The 19,735-nt window shown below is 30.1% G+C and overlaps 2 protein-coding genes across 12 annotated transcripts in view; one reads left to right on the forward strand and one right to left on the reverse strand.

The window, feature by feature from the left end:
- LOC142322487 (uncharacterized) overlaps window positions 1-19,735 on the reverse strand; it is a 127,663-nt gene that overhangs the window by 12,869 nt on the left and 95,059 nt on the right. Inside the window, exon 1 of one of the 11 annotated variants that reach the window (XM_075361626.1) lies at window positions 3,963-4,244. The exons of the other annotated variants lie outside the window; for them this stretch is intronic. The gene's annotated coding sequence lies outside the window, so the exon portion shown is untranslated. Of the gene's footprint in view, window positions 1-3,962; window positions 4,245-19,735 lie in introns of those variants that run through there. 11 annotated transcript variants of the gene reach the window in all.
- The window catches only part of LOC142320783 (uncharacterized), a 39,140-nt gene continuing 23,892 nt past the window's right edge, over window positions 4,488-19,735 (forward strand). Inside the window, exon 1 of the mRNA XM_075358765.1 lies at window positions 4,488-4,613. The gene's annotated coding sequence lies outside the window, so the exon portion shown is untranslated. The remainder of the gene's footprint in view (window positions 4,614-19,735) is intronic.

The following is a 19,735-nucleotide window of genomic DNA, read 5'->3' on the forward strand; positions in this document are numbered from 1 at the left end:
TGAAGCTTGGACAATCGGAGTATCTGAGAAGAAAAGATTAGAAGCTTTTGAAATGTGGTGTTGTAGGAGAATGTTAAAAATCAGACGGGTGGATAAAGTGACCAATGAAGAGGTGTTGCTACAAATCGATGAAGAAAGAAGCATTTGGAAAAATATAGTTAAAAGAAGAGACAGACTTATAGGCCACATATACTAAGGCATCCTGGAATAGTCGCTTTAATATTGGAAGGACAGGTAGAAGGAAAAAATTGTGTAGGCAGGCCACGTTTGGAATATGTAAAACAAATTGTTAGGGATGTAGGATGTAGGGGGTATACTGAAATGAAACGACTAGCACTAGATAGGGAATCTTGGAGAGCTACGTCAAACCAGTCAAATGACTGAAAAAAAAATTGACATATCAGATCAGCAACACATGTAATGGTTTATAATTCTCCACTGTCTTTTGGCAGGTAATTCCCTCATTTTTAGAATATTGTTTTTTAACTGCCATAATCCACTCATTTATTTTGTCTTAGGCCAATCCACAGCAGTGCAATCTATAATTGAATTTTGAATGAACTAAAAACAAAGTAGATCTGGCAAAGAACATCTAGTGGAAAAAACTTCCTTATATGATAAAATTGTTTTAATTCATATAAATAAATATTTCTTCAAACTCTGTATATGCAAATCCCATAAATTTGTCATTACCATCAAGGCAAGTATTTAATAAAATTCATCTGTTATATGACTTAACATTTGCACTGTATACAAGCAGTGACATTAAAGTATATTCATATAAGTATATTGATGAAACAAGCAGTTTCATTAAAATATATTAATGAAACTAATAAGCTGGAAGCAGATGATAAAGTAAAAATTATATATTTGATTTTTAAAGCATTTAAGCTAATTTATTGACAAAACTATAAGCCTAAATTATCCAAATCACTCTGCATTACAGTTTGCAACCTATTAAGATAGGTTAAGTAGAGCAGTATCATCTGAAAAAGATGTAGCTTTACTATAAAATTTAGGCAATAGGTAGGACATTAATAGAAATTATAGAGTAGATCCAAGAACCATATTCATTAAAAATATGAGCAATTTTACTGTATCAGAAACAACATTTATATATATTTTATATTTAATAGTAGGCATAGAAGTACACTGGTTTTTTAATTCAGTGATTCTTTGCAGGTAATTCCCTCATATTTTTAAAATGTTGTTTTTTAGCTGCCATAATCCATACATCTGTCTTGTTCTTAAACTTAATGATTCAGTCTTAATTTTGTGGTGAGAATGTTTATGCCATATCTTAATCTATCCATCTCTCTCTGAGAAATGGTAGTGCACAGCCCGCTTTTATCCATGGCTTAAAATAAATAAACAGGATTATTTTAAAATAACAGATTTTGATTGATTAATATACCTTAATATAATAGGTAAAAAGTTATTAAACTGAAAATTAACATCGTCATTACAAGAATTTCCCTCCAGTCATGTTCATAAAAATATGATCTTAATTTACCTTAATCCTAACCTCTTTAAAATCCTTTATGAATTACTTTGAGCTCCATCCTTAGAAATAACTATAGCAAAAGCCCTATGATCCTTAAAATGTGCCAGAATGACAGCACTAGAAACATTGTGTTTATATAAAATTGATTTATAGAAAACGTGATCAATACAGGATGGCCTATCATCATCAGTATCTTTATTATCAATATTAACTAAGGAGTTGTACTCATTCATACCAAATATTTTTAGATAATGCTTACAAATATTGTATTCTTTCATTAATATTTATGTTAATATCTCCTATTAAAAAAAAAGTTATATTTTGGGATCATAGGAAGGTCTTCAAGGCCTTTCAAATTGTTTGCTTATTCCAGCTACAGACATCCAAGAACATAAAATGCTGTTTTAACCAATTTTTCTCCTTTCAGAATGTATCCCAGCCAGTTAGCTTTCTTATTTTTTTCTGATTAAGCTTCTGTTCTAAAATCTTATTATCACTTCGTTTTTTTAGTACGATTATAGTTTTCAGTAATTGTTAATTTAATATTTTAGTAAGTGTTAGGAGATAAAAAGTTGGATGAAGTGGGTGAGAAAGTCAGAGTTGGCTGATGTAAGATTCAAAACAGGCTTAATGAATGTGAAGATGGAAGGAAAATGTTGGTTAAATATTTAATTTAAGAAAATTTTAATATCTGGAAAACCATGAAAGATATAATTTACCAACAAACATAATAAACATTGCTAAAGAGAAATATAAATCTCAAGTCATTCACCCAGGAAAGTTGACCAAGAGGTTAAGAGTAAATAAAGGTGTCAGATTGCACTGAGTACTATCATTTTAAATATTTCTGATGGTAATTGATAATTTGTCGAGGTAGGGAATTGAAGATAAAAAAAGTGGTAGGATTCATTCAAGAAAATTTAGGATCCCGACTTTGCTCATGAGATATGTACACTGCCTCCTCATAATTTTGTTAATGTGACACAGACAAAATAAATCAATTTAGAATAGGATTCCAGCTAGTACAGCTACCATATCATTAATTGAAGATAAATCAAAATCAGTGTGTATAAATTTTGCACCAGGAGATTCTGTCATAGTTATCTGATTGAAAATAATACATCACAGTAAATTATTACTCCATTGTTTTTATTAATTGCAAATAATTGTCATCAGTTATCAAGATTTCAAGTTATTTAATGTTTGTGAATGATGTACACATTTTTGAACTGAATGACTACGTTATGCTTTGAGATCATGCAGATAGTGTATTTAATTGGTGAATTTAAGTGATCTAGATATGAATAAGTGAAAATGTAATAATTATATTTTTTTTTTGAAGAAGAGAATTATTCTCTTCTTCAATCAGTAAAAGGAATCCCCCTTACCATACAACTATGGTAACATTGATCTAACTCATGTTGATAATGCAAGAGATTTTGAAATTTATTTTATTATTCATTTACAGATGTCTAGGCTTCAACAGAAGAATGGGGTCCTTTTTTATAAGGGAATATACATTATATATTTTTATAACAACCCCTCTGTATACATGTGATTGTATATAGCTCTGAGATTTAGAACCAATGTCATGATCAAGGCACTGCCATACAATGTGTCCAACATTGACTCCAATGTTTATCATTGTACACGCTGTCTCACCATGTGTTTAACATTGGAAACAATGCAGTCTCTTTCTCAAATGCAATGAAAATTATACAACTGGCTTCTTACCTTTTTCTTCGTCGTATAAGAAATATGATGAAGACATGAGACCATGAAGAAAACTGAATAATGAGTTAAGTAGAGTAAAACTAAAAGCAAAGAAGAAATGGCTTTTTGAGACCGCTCATATGTAGAAAATTCAGAAAAAGCAGATTGGTATGAACTAATGTGATAAAATGTAAAAACAGTAACATGAGATAAGTATAGGAATGGTACATGCACTAAAGAAATTGTCAGTAAAAATTATTGTGTTATAGGAAGAGTGAAAGATATTTGAAAGGTGGAATAAGTGTATAAAGGAACAACACTGGTCAAAAGGAAGCCAAATTATCTTATAAAGGCTGGAATAAAATGAAAACCTGAAGTAGGACCAGCAAAACTAAAATTGGAAGTTTTATCAGCATCAACAGAACTGCTTATGTCTTAAATAGGATCAGGAGATAACAAAATTATGTAATGGGATGTAGTCAGATTTTCTTAAAACAATCATTATTCAATTTCCCAAGCAGCATGCTGTTAGGTTTTAATCTTCTCTTCAGATTGGTATGTTGTTTATAACTCTATTTTCGGATTTGTTGACAAATTCTAGCCCGGTATTGCGAAATCGACAAAACTGTTGGTTCTCGAACAACGTTGTGTCTGCGACCTTGACCAAAAATTGAAGAGGTTTCAACTAACCATACATCTCAAGGGTGGTCGACCTGCTACTATACAAGACTACAACTTCACTTACTTTAATACATATCATCCTCCGAAGTAATATCTTATGGTGATTCCGGAGGCTAAACAGAAAAAGAAAGAAAGATGAATAATGACTCAGCTGTCAACTTAACCAGCGATATTTCGATTATTAAGATGAGTGTTGACCGTTACACTGATATGCCGTTCAGTTTATTTTTGTTTGTGAAAATTCTACCATGAAAAGTTATGTACGACAATCACATTTATACAGTTCAACTAGTTGCACATCACCCTCTTGATAGTCGCCAATTCAATACCAATAACAAAATTAAACAACTGGGCCATTGTCCGAATTCACGTCCTGTCAGAATTTATTCTACCTTTAACACTCTCAATCCTAAGCCCGTGGATATCGTGGGCTATCGATATTTTCGTAGTGACCGGAGCTAATGAAATCCACGGGCATTCATATTTAATTCTTTTATAAATTTCATACAGAGTGCATTCGTTGTTAAGCTTTAACGGTGGTTCTTTAGTTCATTTGGAATGAATCTTTTGCTTTATTCCGCACTATACGGAATATTTTTGAAAATATCGATTATACACAACTAATGGTTTGTTTTCGTGCTTGAGGTTAGAGATGCTGTTTGAATTGGGTGTAGACAGAAGATACTGATGTTTTTTGTGTGTAATATTTGTTTTCGTAAGTAAAAATAATAATTATTAGTGTTATATCGTTTTCTGCCCAAATGTGGATGTTCACGTACGCAAAACATTGGATGTAATCCGCCAAATGTTATCTGAATCCCATTTTTCTGAAGATACGGAGTCTGAACCAAGACCTTTTTTGAACCATTTAGTCTCTGAGTATCAGCATTATTTCTCAAAGGGAAAATTTGACAGTTGATGAAGGGGTATGAGGATTTAGAGGCAGGAGTAAGATTTCATGTTTATGGCGTAAAACTATATATTGTTTGTGATTTGTCAACCGCATATGTATTTCAATTTGAAATTTACACGGGTAAATATAACAAAAATTCCATAATTTCTCTTTTCCAAATACCTTCCTTCTGTTTATCTTGACAAGGGACATGCAATATTTACAGACCGCTTTTACAGCTTACCAGCTGTTGTTGATTTTTGTGGCAGCGACAGACTAAAACTGGATTCCCTATCTGTAAGAGCTCCCAAAAATAAATGTAGTAAGGAAGAAACGAGTCTGTTTACACTATAAGAAATTATGTCTTGTGTGTCAAATGGAAAGACACTAGAGATGGATTAGCCTTATCTTCAATTCACAGAAAGACTAAAAGTTAAATGCATGTGCGCTCCAAAGGGGACACATGTTAGTTTTTGATTTCAAAAACAAAAACCGTTTATAATTTTCATTTATAATAAAAATAAAACTCAGATGGATAGAAATGACCAGATTATTTCATACTATCCATTCAAATGTAAGCAAATGAAATGGTAGAAAAAATTATTTTTCTATTTATTTATGTCAATCGCCAATGCCCTTATTTTATATTGAGAATCACAACCATCACCCGTGAGGCATAAATGTCATTTAGAAAAATGTATTACATCGATGGGAATGGCTTTAGGATAAAAGGCAGGAGTTATTGCGCAGGAAGCCACACCAACAGCAGTGAAAACAAAGACTTTCAGGTCATCACTTTCCTTAGAAAACACCCCAAACTGAAAAGAAAGCGCAACTCGCAAAGGCCTATAAAGTCTGCTCTGAAAAACAAAGGCAGCCTCAGGAAAAGCTAGAATAGAGGAAACTAGTTGGTGGTGTTCTGAATGTACAGGGTTTGTGTATACCTGTCTGTTTCAAAATTTAACTATTTAAAACAGTAGTATCACAATATTTTATTTTGTTCATATTTATGTAATTTTTAAAACATCATAATTTTTTAAGTACGTAAAATAAGTATTTCATTGAAATAAACTGCATTTTTTTCCTTCTAAACATTTTCATATCATTCACCTATCACAAGTACAAAATTATCACAGAATTTTTTTAAAACACCCAAAAAGCCCAAGGATACAGGAATCTTTCTTTTTCTGTTTAGCCTCCAGAACCACCGTAAGGCATTACTTCATTGGATGAATGAGGATGACATGTATGAATGTAAATGAAGTGTAGTTTTGTACAGTCTCGGGTCGATCATTCCTCAGTTACTTTTGTATCCTAGACATTCCTCGTGTATGAATCATGGTTCGTGAACCATGATTTTCGATGATCACAGAACAGCTTTAGTAACAGCCTTGTATATTTTAGCCCGCTTGTAAATCTTAATTTACATTGGTGTAAATAATTTGTAGCAACTACTTAGGGTGGTATTATTTCTAATAGTATGTGTCCTTGTAGCTTGTATATTCATATTGCATTTATTATCACAAAATAACTTTGAAAAGTATGAATAAAATAATTTTATAATAAACAAGTATCAGTCATTCAACAGAGTTAATGTCAAACCCAATTTGCCATTGCAATGTCAAATATTTAGGAAATTTTCTGTCCAGAGTAAAATGTTGATACAAAATAATTTATTGTATTATTACAAAACAAGTCTTGTTTATAACACAAATCTTTGGTGATCAATCCAAAATTGAATGGCTTAAAATTAAAGTACAGTTTTTTTATTTCATAGGTTTTTTAATATATTTTTGAATTTTAATAAGTGAAATGAATTTGAAAAATTTGCGTTTGAATGAATTATTATCAAATGATTAAAGTTGTTCAAATATTCCAGAATTGTGTAGATGTTCATACTTAAACTGGAATGTGGTATTGGTAATAATGCAGTTAATGTAAATTTTTAAATTATGTTAAGCTATTGGCTTTTTTGTTTGGTTTTTATTTTCTGTCAAAGATTCCCTTCAACTCCTGTACAGGTTCCATTGTTTTTATGTATTTGAATTTTCTTATTTAATTACTGAACGTGGTTTATTAACAGATAATTTTTGTTTGGTATATAAATTATACTTAGCCAAAAACATTTAATTTCTGATTTCTTTGGTAATTTTTAGTAAAGTTATTTATTATAGCTTTATTTATAGTTTTCTGTGGTCTCCTGATCCATTCCCTCATTTAATATTATTAACCATGAAAAATTTTATTTGCAAAACGTATTTATTTACTTTAAAATAAGTTTGTTTTTTTATTTATCATTTATAAGTATCTTCTTTGTTTTTGATGATATTGTCTGCTAAGATCCTTACCCACTGAAATATGCCAAGAGCATCCAGGGAAATTATATTCAGAGTTACTGAGTAATTTAATGGTATATTGAGTTTTTTTTTACATTTGCATCAATTTTACTTTTTAACATATGAGGTAATTTACAATTTTTTTCTCATCAAAAAACAAAGCCACCACTTATAATACTTTTAAAAAGATATGTTCATTATAAATATTTAATGGTTGTAAAATTAACACATAATTTATAAAAATTGTTTCATTAAAGGGTAAGTAGTTTTGATTTCTTTTCAGTGTTGTAAAACAGGCTTTTATAACATATAATAATAATAATAGAGTAATAACAATTTAGATATATTATTTACATAAAATGATTTTAGTTTGTTATTACACTGCGTATTATTTTACATCAAAAATAATTTTTTGAAGTGAAGCTTCTTAATGCAGATTTAGGATGGGGAGTGAACCGAGAAAAAAACAAGCGTATTTGTTAAATATTACTAAAAATATATTTAGTCACTATAAAAGAAGCAAGTAGTTTTGTTATTATTGACTTTGCAGGAATGTTACTGTTTCAGGATATTGTAACTATAAAAATGAGTTCTGTTAGTTTTCCATTATAATCAGTGTATCATATAGAACATGTTGATGCGAAATAAAGTAGTATTTTCAGTCAGAAATACTGTTATGGCAAATTACTATAATGAATCAATCCATATGAAGTCATTCAACCAAAATATTTTTGGTTGCTTCATCATTTTTTTTCATTTTTTTATAAGTTATTCCCTAATAAATTGGCAATCCAAAACAGGTCTTTTTCTATTTTTATCCCAGCCTGCTTGTGACTGGTGGCCATGTTTGTTTAGCAGCACGTTTCATTTTTGGCTTTGCAGACATTAGCATAAACTTTAATGTTTTTGGACTGGATTATGCCAAAACATTGCAACATAAACATCTCTTTTTCATCAAATTCTCCTTTTAATTTGGTCCTTTACATTGAAACCCTTAATAAGTTAATAAGTAAAAATGATTATTAAAATTTTATATCTAATAACAAATTCCATTTTACAGTTTAAATTTGCAATGAAGGGGTGAAATATCAAGTTATTTTTTTAAAAATTATTATTACATAAGCTTCCATACTCACCGTAGCTTGAGTAAGAACTGATAAGCTTTTCATTCTTTTTTTATTATTATTAATAAATTTAAACTTTTGAAAGTTTTAGCTTTTTATCTGTGGTGACAGGCTTGGGACAAAAATCTAATTTTTCCACATAATATATATACGTCTATATAAGAACAAACTAGAGTAAACATTTCAAAATTTGATTCTGAATAAAGTTATGAATTTTCAAAATAGGTACAAATCATGTGCATTACGCCATTATTAACCATTCTGAAATTTACACTTCGTGAAGTGTTCTGCAGATATATACGAGCGAGATAGCAATGTTTTGAAAAATGTTATTTTTTGAAAACGCTTGGATTTTTTTGCCACATTTCATATATATGCTTCATTATAAATGAAGCATATTAAAAATTGTAAAATATTAAAATTGTTTTGTTTTACATTTCAAAAGCTTTTAATCTTTTTTCTCAGGTACTACAATCGTCCAAGCTTCACATTCATATAAAGCTATGCTCCAAACATATACTTTCAAAAATGTTTTCCTAACATTTAAATTAATTTTTGATGTAAGCAAATTATATTTCTGACTGAAAGCTCATTTCAACTGTGCTATTCAGCATTTTATGTCATTCTTGCTTCGTCCATCTTTAGTGATTCTACTTCCCATAGAATAAAATTCTTCTGCTTCTGTAATCTTTTCTCTTCTTATTTTTATATTCAGTGGTCCTTCTACATTTCATCACTTTCATTTTGTTCTTGTTTATTTTCATGCAGTAGTTCTTGTGCAGGACTTCATCTGTGCCATTCATTATTTCTTCTGAATCTTTTTTACTCTCGGTAAGAATTACTATCAGGAAATCGTAGCATCTTTATCTTTTCACCTTGTACCGATCTAAATTGGTTTTTAACATCATTAACAGCTAGTTCTATGTAAAGTTTAAAAAGTACAGGGATAGGAACATCCTTGTCGGACTCCCTTTTTTATTACGGCTTCTTTCTTGATATCAGAAAAAGATGCAATGTTTCAATGCTTCATCTGATAGATCACATTTTTCTTGTTCTTGATAAAAGTTTAAAATTTGTCATCATAAAATTAAAACTTTTATCAAAACCTGCCCTGTTGATAGCCTGCCTGTTATTGCAGTAGTACAGTAGATTAACACTGTACGTTTTCCTCGTCTAAAGTTTGCATCTGCCAAAATTCATTATAACACATTGCACTTACACAAATATAGTTGACAATCGCAATAGTTCTATCCAGAGTGTCTTGCAAAATGATGGATTTTGCTAATGCAAAATGCAATGCAATGAAATGAAGTCAATTTTTTCAAGTTTAAGTTTTCCTGTTTTAATAAAGCAATGAATCCTTCTTTTTTACCTCTCATGGAAAGTGCGCCATCAGTGCAGACACTGCCTGACATTTAATTGTAATTGATGACATACTTCTCTGAAGTTTTCGAAAATGTCAAATCTGTGAGTTCTTCCAGTTAGTGTACCCAGCAGAAGAAGTTCTTCGTAATACTGAAAATCTTTAGTTACAGCACGAATAAAACGTAAAACTTGTGTTTTATCTGTGCTTTCATCTAAAGCAATTGAAAAGTAAACATCTTCATTTTGTATAATTGTACGAAGTTGTTGTGATACATTTTCAGCTAATTCTTGCTGTTGATCTGTTACAGTTTTTCATGAAAGAGGCAATTGTTTGTATGTATCAAATTTTTCTGGGTCTAACATACCCACCACTTCAACAACACATTATCTAATTTCTGCATCATTTCTGCATATTTTTCTTTACAAAAGCACAAAAAAAAACGCCTGCTGATGCTTTTCATTTTTCAATTTTTAAAGCGCAGCTTGTCTAGATTCACCTTCTAAATTAAAATATTTATGTTTACGAGTCAAATAGTGTTTATTTGCATTTGCCTTTTTCAAAGTAGTTAATATTATATTTCACAACAAACACACCATCTTATCTTTCACAGAAGTAACGAAAAGATCTAACTCCCACTCTACATTAAATGTTTTATTTTCTTCATTTAATTTTCTTCTCTTATAATTTGACATGATGGAGAAAAAACAAATATCAAATCATATCTTTAAGAAAGCGTATACTTGCTAGAAATAGAATAAAATCTACTTAAGTTACCACAAACCAATAATTTCTGTGATAAAATGCGATGATTAAACTTCAATGTTATGTTGAAATTTTTCTATGTTTTATGTAAATAAATATTTTTTATATGTGTAATTTATTTTTAGTTCAGATTTCTTATTAATAACAAACTTTATCATTTGTGTATACATTATTTTACACCAATAATTCATATAATATTGCATAAGAAGTTTCACTTCTGTCGTGTCCTTGCACCAATGCATGTACTTTCTTTGAAGAGTGATCTTGAGTGGTGAATGGTGGTCAGGTACATGCATCTTTAGCAGCAGAATCTGTTCATTCATTACCCAGGATTCCCACGTGGATCTAGCAGAAATTCACTTATGTGTGATGATGATTCAATTCAGAGATTGTACTATGAATATCGGTAACGACAGATGTCTAGATAAATCCTCTAAAGCTTGGGGAGCATTACACGAATCACTGCGGTTAAAGATGTGACGATATTTTGACATAATGATATTCAAAGCCATATTGATGGCGTACAGTTCAGAATTCTGAACGCTTGTAATATCACCAAACACATAAGTTCTGTCAGTATCATTCTGCTTTGAACCATCTGTGTATACTATTGCATCTGGATTTGTCTGTGATAGAAAATTGTAAAATTCTTGCTGAAAGATGAGAGTTGTTAATTCTTTATTACATACGGTGAGATTAAAATTAAATTTTATGGGGTCAAGTCTCCAAGTCCCCATGCGCACAACTAAAACTATTCTTTTTGTTCTTTGATTCTAGCCTTAAATTAAGCACTGTACATCTTATCCAAGTGATATTGCAACAAATTGAAGTCCCAATATTCTTCTTTTTTTTTACAACTGATATAATTGTATACATTTGGAATTCATACATTCTATTGCAGTAAAATTTGAATAATTTTTCCTTCAAATAATTTCACCTGCATCTTTTATTTTTTTTTAAATATGTAAATGTTTAGTAGTTGGTTTGATTGATTAGAGTCATCATTTATATTTATTGTCTAGATGATATATTAAAAATCAGAATTGAAACATATTTTATAAATTTGTTTACCAAATTTTAATTTCTGTTTACTAAAAATTATTAATTCATAATAATAAAAGTATTAATTTTTATTTAATATTACTAATATAATAATAAATATTACATTAAAAAATAACGATAAAATAATTGATTACATTACATCACAATAATAATTACTAATTTACAGAGGGATATTGTACTTAATAAAACATTAATTTTGTATATTATATAATATAACCATTGTTATTAAGGGTGGTGGTACAAACTGCTTTTTCATTATAATTTACAATTTATAAATATTTTAGAATACTATGGGCTGCATTACATAAACTACCACGTACATGGTAATAAATATTTTTTATAAAACTTACAAGACTAGATAATGTAATAATTATTGTAAATTTCATAATTAAAACTAATTATCATTAATTAATAGATTACTTTAAATTTCAACTTGTATCACAATGGAAAATTCTATTTTTAAGTATTCATTCATGTTTACAAAAACTGTACTTGATTGAGAAAATGGTTTTTACATTTCTATTTTCTATGTATTGTATTATTTTCACAAGCACAAGGATAATGAATACAATGAGGATCTAGATGGTGGCTGGATGGGAATGTCTCTATTTAAATAAACACACACGTTACCTACCCACTGAGTAGGTGGGTAGGTGTAACCTCGCACAAAGTAGTTAGTAGACCCTCCACCTCGCAGTAGTTGATCAATGTATCTCTTCAGGGAATATCTGACACCATCAACCTTAATCATGTAGTGAAGTTTTCCAGCTTCTGGACTACAGATCCTTGTCTCTACACTAGTTTGCCAGTGGATAGGTACCACCTTGTTATGTCATTTCCCACGCTTAGTTGATGTACACTGGGAGTGATGTTGGAAAGTGATGGTGTTGGTTTCAGGTCTCATTTAATATGTAATATTCGTTTTAGGTATAATTCTGATGGAGATTTACCAGATGAGAGGGGTGTAGATCTATAATGCGTTAAGATTTCGTGAATTTTCCTTTGAATAAGTAGTTGCCTGTTGAATGAAGTCATTGCCTGTAACCTTTGCTTGAAAGTCTGTATATTGTGTTCAGCGAGCCCGTAGGTGGTGGATGATCCAGTGCTATAAACATTTGGAATGCATCGATATAAGCTAACGATGTATCGAGAATGGGAGTGATGATGTGGACAGTTTTTATCAATATGCATTTCAATGTTTCTTCATCATTATTCATTATATTATAATAAATAGATATTGTTTATAATTTGAAAACCCGTGTGTTTATTTAAGTAGAGATATAACAATTGGCGAAGAGAATGAGATACAACAGGAAGGTGAGTGATGCGAACTCCGATCAGGTACTTACTGATAAAAATGTTTTTAAATAATTTTTTTTATGTAATATTATGTAGACTACAGGCAGAGAATTTTATAAATCCATTTTTTTTTCTTTCATTTTATTTATGGAATTCATTACCATCTAATGGTAAAACAATAAAGGGATAAAACTTTTAGTTAGTATACAGGGTAAAACCTTATATGTCTATTCTGAACAAGGGAAGATCCTTTACAGGCCCATATGCCTTTCTTACAAAAACCATTATCTTTTTTATATCAACTATTCTAAACCTATCAGATTCAGGTGAACCACTTAATTTTTTCTCTTTTCCAATTTATTTTCCCTTTCCCAGTCTCACAGTGTTATTGATTTGAAAACAATGATTGAATATGAAAACACTTTTTATACTGGAGTCTAAAACATTTTCAGTAAAAAGTCGCAGAAATGATATTGTTTTGTTTGCCTCCTTTTTTGCTTTAGATTCATTGTACATATAGATTGTTGAATCTTCTCTTTATGCTGAATAAAAAACACTGATTGAATACCCGCAATTGTCGGCTATAAAATATTTCTACAACCGGTAGAACAGGCAAAAGATGATTCTGTATATGGAAAGAGTTTTAGTGTGAAACCTTTGATGTTGGAGGATAGCGTGGGGGGTCGCACAATCACAAATTGGTTAATTTGATAGTTGAGGGTTGTAAGTTACAGTAGCTGGTTGTGATTGGAAGAGCCGGTTGTATATTATGTAAATACACTGATGGAAATGTCTGCCAAGGAATTTGCATCGGTGGTATGTTAACCAGGATCATCAGGTGGCTTCCCCTTTGAGGGCTAGGATGTTGAAAGTACATAATATTGCCAATGTACCATTTCAACAATGATACTGTTAATTACATAAGATGTCTTCTCTCTAAAATAAAGTATACTGCACACTACGATTTATTAACAGTTTTTCATTAAGAGTTTGACATCAATTACCAATCAGCTTTTTTATTGTTAAATTTATTATAAATGATTTTATATGAAATAAATTATGACTATATTAAAATATTCGTCAAATAACAAAACTGCCCTGGTTCCATTATACTAATATTAATTTGTTTGTTCAAACACTAATAAATGAGACATTGTTCAATTTATCTGATGTCTTATTAATAGAGTCGACGAATCTTTAACACTGATATAGTTTTATAATTTTTAGAAGCACCAAGAGAATTGATAATCAGGTAATTGATCAAAATTAAGAAAGCTATTAAACAAATTTCAATCTATAGGCAACTCTTGAATAAACTGAACAGAAGTATAATCTGTTGATATTTGAAAAGATGATTCTTCTGTTATTTATAATGTTACTAATATTTTTATAAATGTCATCAAACAACTGGTGTAAGCTTTCTTTCAATATTTCTGATATGCCTCAATTATTACAACACCATTTTGTCTTGTAATAAATGTTACAACTAGAAATTATATTAAGAAATCTTTTGATGATAGCATTGTTACAATAGGATGGCTTTCACTTGTGTCATAGTTGCCAATAACAGCAAATGATGTATCATTAAGAAACTGTTTACATTCATCAAACTGCAACTGGACATATTCAGTAATTAATTCTATTACATCTGCTCCAAGTAGTTTAAGTTTATTGATGTAGTCACTCAGCCTTTGGTTTTTAAACCGATCAAAATATTAAGCTAATAGTTTTATTAAAAATAAGATCTAATCAAATTAAGTGAAGTAAAGTTAGGTAGGTGAAGAAAGTATTATTTCAATATGTTTTACATGTGTTTTAAAATAATTCATCATTTCTTAGGTTTAAATTAGTCTAAAACTATTGGGGAATGACTTAAGACTAAAACCATAATAAAACACCACTAAATTTCAATTGCTGTTCACAATAGCGTTTTAAAAGTGTATCAGTTGAAAAGAAAATTGTTCTGGTTATTTCTTGACAATGTCAAAAAGCCACTCATACAAAAATAAATATGATAATTATATAAAACATTTTTAACTTTATAAGAGACTTTTTTTTTAAAAAAAGAAGGAATAAAAGCCAAAATAAAAAATGTAAGTGGCTTATCATTTTAAAGAAACAGTTACAATAAAACATCCTTATCCAAAAAAGCAAAATTAAGACACTAAAAAGCAGTAGCTTTGCCTGAAGTCTTATTTAGTTTGAAGGCCTACAGAATTTCTTAGGAAAAATGTAGTAAAAGTAAAAAATTATTTTATGAAAAATCCAAAATAAGCTAGTTAAGAAATTGAAAAAGATCTAAAATTATTAAATATTTCCAATGAAATAATTTTTTAACAAATAAAACTAGTAGATAAATCTATATTTTCAAAGAAACAGAGTGGATGAACCTAAGAAGGAGAGAGAGGTTAAATGACAGAATTTTAGAAAAGAAAGAAGTCAGGACTATGGATGGGTGAAAAAATAAGGAAAGAAAAAGATTTTCACGAAGAAAATTATTTATTATTTAGTAATAGAAGATAATTACACTGGTGGCTGATCTTAAAGCAGCTAGCAAGTGTATCGATGTGCAGTTTCAATTATGATGTGTTTTTTCGGTGGGGTGGGGGACAGAATACTTGCTTTTATTATATAAAAATATGTATGTGATATAAGCATTATATATTTATATGAATACACACTCACAAACATTTATTATGTGTTCATAACACGTGCGCATGGGCACACATACACAAACACAATAAATATATTACATATGTTTACAAATTATAACTTTTCATAAACCACATCTCTAGCCACAATGGGGATAATTGAAAAGTTTTACTGAAAAGGAAAAGGGTTAACACATTTTAAAGAACAAAGAAAAACAAAAGTTTTGACAAAAAATGATCAGACAGCTCTGACCAAAATGGAGGAGGCCATTTAATACCTTTTACAGTTAGTGAAAGGTATTAAATACCTTTCACAGCTAGTTTAAATAGTAGCTTACAAACATAAGTGGTGGTGGTCTCATGCCACAGAAATAGATTATACTGCTGGCCACTTTTGAAAAATATTAAATGGCTGCCATTTTGATTAGAATTGCTGTAGCCTGATGTTTTTATAGCCTTTTTTTAATTCTTTTCAAAATGAGGTGTCATAACCCTACTCTTCCCGTTAAAGTTTCTTGATTAAACCCTAAGCCCTTTGGATGCTTCAAGGTGTGGTGGTGGTCTTATTCTGAATTGTTTTGAGGAAAAGTAATAACTAAATTTTATTTTTCTATGTTTAAGGAGTAAAAATTTATTTAAGAGTTGTCATACTTGTGAACACTAAGTAAATGTGTATATAGTTGTAGACAATCATTTATCATTTTAGATAAGAATGGAAAATTTAGTTTTCTAGGTTGCATAGTTCTTCAAGTTAAAAAAAGACCCATGTTATTTTTTTATCCAATATCCAATTAAAAGAGCTTCCATAACAGCACAGACTGTTATAAGTGAGTAAAGGAAAACCCACCGTTTTAGTTTAGCAGTGAACATGTCTTCCCAAATCAGCTGATTTGATAGTCGATAGTTCCAGCATTCAAGTCCTAGTAATGGTACAGATTTGAATACTAGATCATGGATACCGGTGTTCTTTGGTGGTTGGGTTTCAATTAACCACACATCTCAGGACTGGTCGACCTCAGACTGTACAAGACTACACTTCGTTAACATATATATATTTATTACATATTCCTCATTCATACGCTGAAGTAATACCTGAACTGTAATTCCCGGAGGCTAAAACAGGGAAAAAAAGGTGAGTAAAGGAAATGTTAATACATACTGTTGTTATTTAAGTGAGGATTGTAAGAGAGAAAATTTTTTATGGATTATATATATGTGATATAAGACCATGACATGAAAAAAAAAAAAAAATGCTGCACACACACACACACACACATATATATATATATATATATTCACACGTAAATGTAAAAATGTCCAGTTTAAATTTTAAAAAAACCAAAAATGACATGTAATGAAAAAACACAAGAAACATTATTATAAATAATAATATATCCAAAAGGGGAATATGTATAGAAAACATATTTGGAAACTTATTTGTTACTTAAGAAAGTCTTTTTAAGCTGTAAAATATTAACTTAATACTGTAAAAAATATTACCGTCGTGTCTAAGGCACATACTGGTTAATATTGTGATTTATTCCCTAGACTAACTGCTTTATAAAGTAAGTTCCCATATAGATCTGATCTGTCCGCAGTGGTTTTTAATTTCTGATGAAAAAATAAATGAACTAAAAACATTTTAAACCAGAGCAACATTATACCGAATAGAAATAAAAATGTCAAGTTTATTGAATGGTATATTATTTTGTTTAGAACTAGGGATGTTATCAAATGGCATGATAGGGAAAAAATTCAATCTAAAAGTAAACAATAATTATAATTTTAATTCTGTTTGTGTGTAACTCAAAATGTATTACATCTTCATAAATGAGAAATAGATTTTCTATTAATTGAAGAGTATTAAATAACCAAAGACACTAACGACTGAAGCCACATTTAATAACTTTTTTTTTTACATCTCATCTGATTTAAATAATTTTAATCGCTTCTATTAATATTTCATGACCTCAGCAATATATGATAATTTTTTTAAACATTTTTACTAAGCTGTAAAACATTAATTGAATAATAACACTTTTTTGCAGCAATAACTGACATGCAAGGAAACAATAGAAAGTTGAGAAATTGAATTACGATGTTACAACTAATGTTCTAGGTTATGTAACTAGTTAAAAAAAATTAAGAGAAAAAAGAAGCATCATGAAAGTTTTACTGTACAGGCCACCAATAGGGGCAATAACATAAAACTTCAGTAAGAACAAACAAAAGTTTCAGATAAAATGTACAAAAAAGTTGGGTCTTAAAATTTGCCCCAAATTAACTACAAATGTAATATCTGATTTTGTTTATAACCGATTCTTATAGTATTTCTCATGCTGATTTCAAATATGAAACCAGAATTCTTCTATCAGACTTTGTTTTGTTATAAATATTTTATTTTCAGATAGTCTCTTTGCATGAACTCTATAAGAATAGCATTTTGTGAATGTTTTTTATTATATTATTTATCAGTTAAGTACCTTTTCTTTATCTATTACAGGCCGTTAATTGTTGTCACATTGATTTGTTAGAAAGTCATTATGTTTATCATTTACACACCAATTAAAATGAACGAAAACTCATTCTTCCTATTTTCATCTTACTATAAACATATCATCCACTCATTAGTTATTTCTGTCATTATATTTACACACACTGTTGTGCAGACTAGAGAAATATTTTTAATTCTCATTCACGTGTGAGATCTCGTGTGTGTAACATTCAGTTTTGTAGTTTGCTTTCATATTTGCAGTTATGTTGTTCAGTAAAGTGAGTATGTTTATTAAATTAGTGTGTTTATAAAGTGTTCTTTTTAAACAATATTAGCTATTGTAATGTATTAACAATGCCTCAACAGTTGAATTAATCAACCAAACAATTTTGGCTACTTGTGGTGAGGTAACATTGAAGTCTCAGAAAAGAAATAACTTCACTGATAAAGTCTTATGAACTGTATTTTGGATGTAAATTAGGTGATCAGGACAAAACTTTGGCTCCTCATATTTGCTGTGCTTCTTGTGTAACTGCTGACCGGTTGGCTAAATGGATCTTGTCACATTTCATTTGCAATTCCAATGGTTTGGAGAGAACCAAAGGGTCACACTACAGATTATTATTTTTGGTACAAAAAGATATTTGGGATAACAGATAAAACTAGATGTACTTTAAGTACCCTGATATTCCCTCTGCCATGCGGCCAGTGCCACATAGCCAAGAGCTTCCAATTCCATTACCACCAGAAACATTGGAGCTTAGATGAAGATGCTTACTTCATCTAAACATCTAACATTGGAGCTTAAATGTCAAATCTTGTGCTTACTTATCAGGCGATGAAGAAAGAGATCCAAACCTTTAAGAGAATAGATAGATATACTGAACCCCATTTAATTAATAAGTTAGAATTAAAGTATTTGGTTCATGATCTAAATTGATCAAAGAATAAAGTAGAATTACTGGCATCAAGACTGAAAGGATGCATCTTTTACAACCAAACAGTAAGAGGTCGGCCTCCGTGGCGCGAGTGGTATCGTCTCAGCCTTTCATTTGAAGGTTCCAGGTTCCAATCCCGGTCAGGCATGGCATTTTCACGGCTACAAATATTGTCATTTATCTCATCCTTTGAAGCAATACCTAACGGTGGTCCCAGAGGTTAAACAACGAAAAAAAACCTATATGAAGAATGCATTAAGTAGTTCGGTGGGGTGATCTGAATCAGAAATTTCATTGGTAATCTCTGAATTTATTAAAGCTAAATTTATGGGTTATGTTTGAAAAGTTACAACATTTTACAAAAATCAAAAAATGCGTATTTATTAATGAAACTTTATATTACATATTACCCAAGTATACGTATTTTTCTACAATATATATGTATTATATATTCATATAGTATACATGTAGTATGTGTACGTATAGTATACATATAGTATATATGTATTTTTCTATATATATATATATATATTTTTCCAAGTATATATGTATTTTTCTACATATCTGCCATTCAGTTCCAAGGATTTGGTCAACTTTAGGGGTATCAACTTTCGTTTCCTGTGTCACACATCCCTGCTGCCATCTCCTTTGACCATTCATGTACAGCATTTTTTACCTTTGTCAGTTGAAAAATGTTTCACCCATACGGTCTTTCAAAAGGGTGAAAAGAAAGATGTCACTTGGTGCCAGGGTGGGACTACAGGCTGAATGGTTCAGAATTTCCCAACCAAAAACTGTTGAAGAGATTGATCATTTTGCATATGGTGTGGGGCAGAAGATTACCATGCAGTAGATAGACTCCCTTTCTCAGCTACCTTCTTCTTTTGTTTTGAATGGCCCAATGCTGTTTTAA

Source organism: Lycorma delicatula, chromosome 3, assembly GCF_047948215.1.
Source record: "Lycorma delicatula isolate Av1 chromosome 3, ASM4794821v1, whole genome shotgun sequence".
Lineage (NCBI taxonomy): Eukaryota > Metazoa > Arthropoda > Insecta > Hemiptera > Fulgoridae > Lycorma > Lycorma delicatula.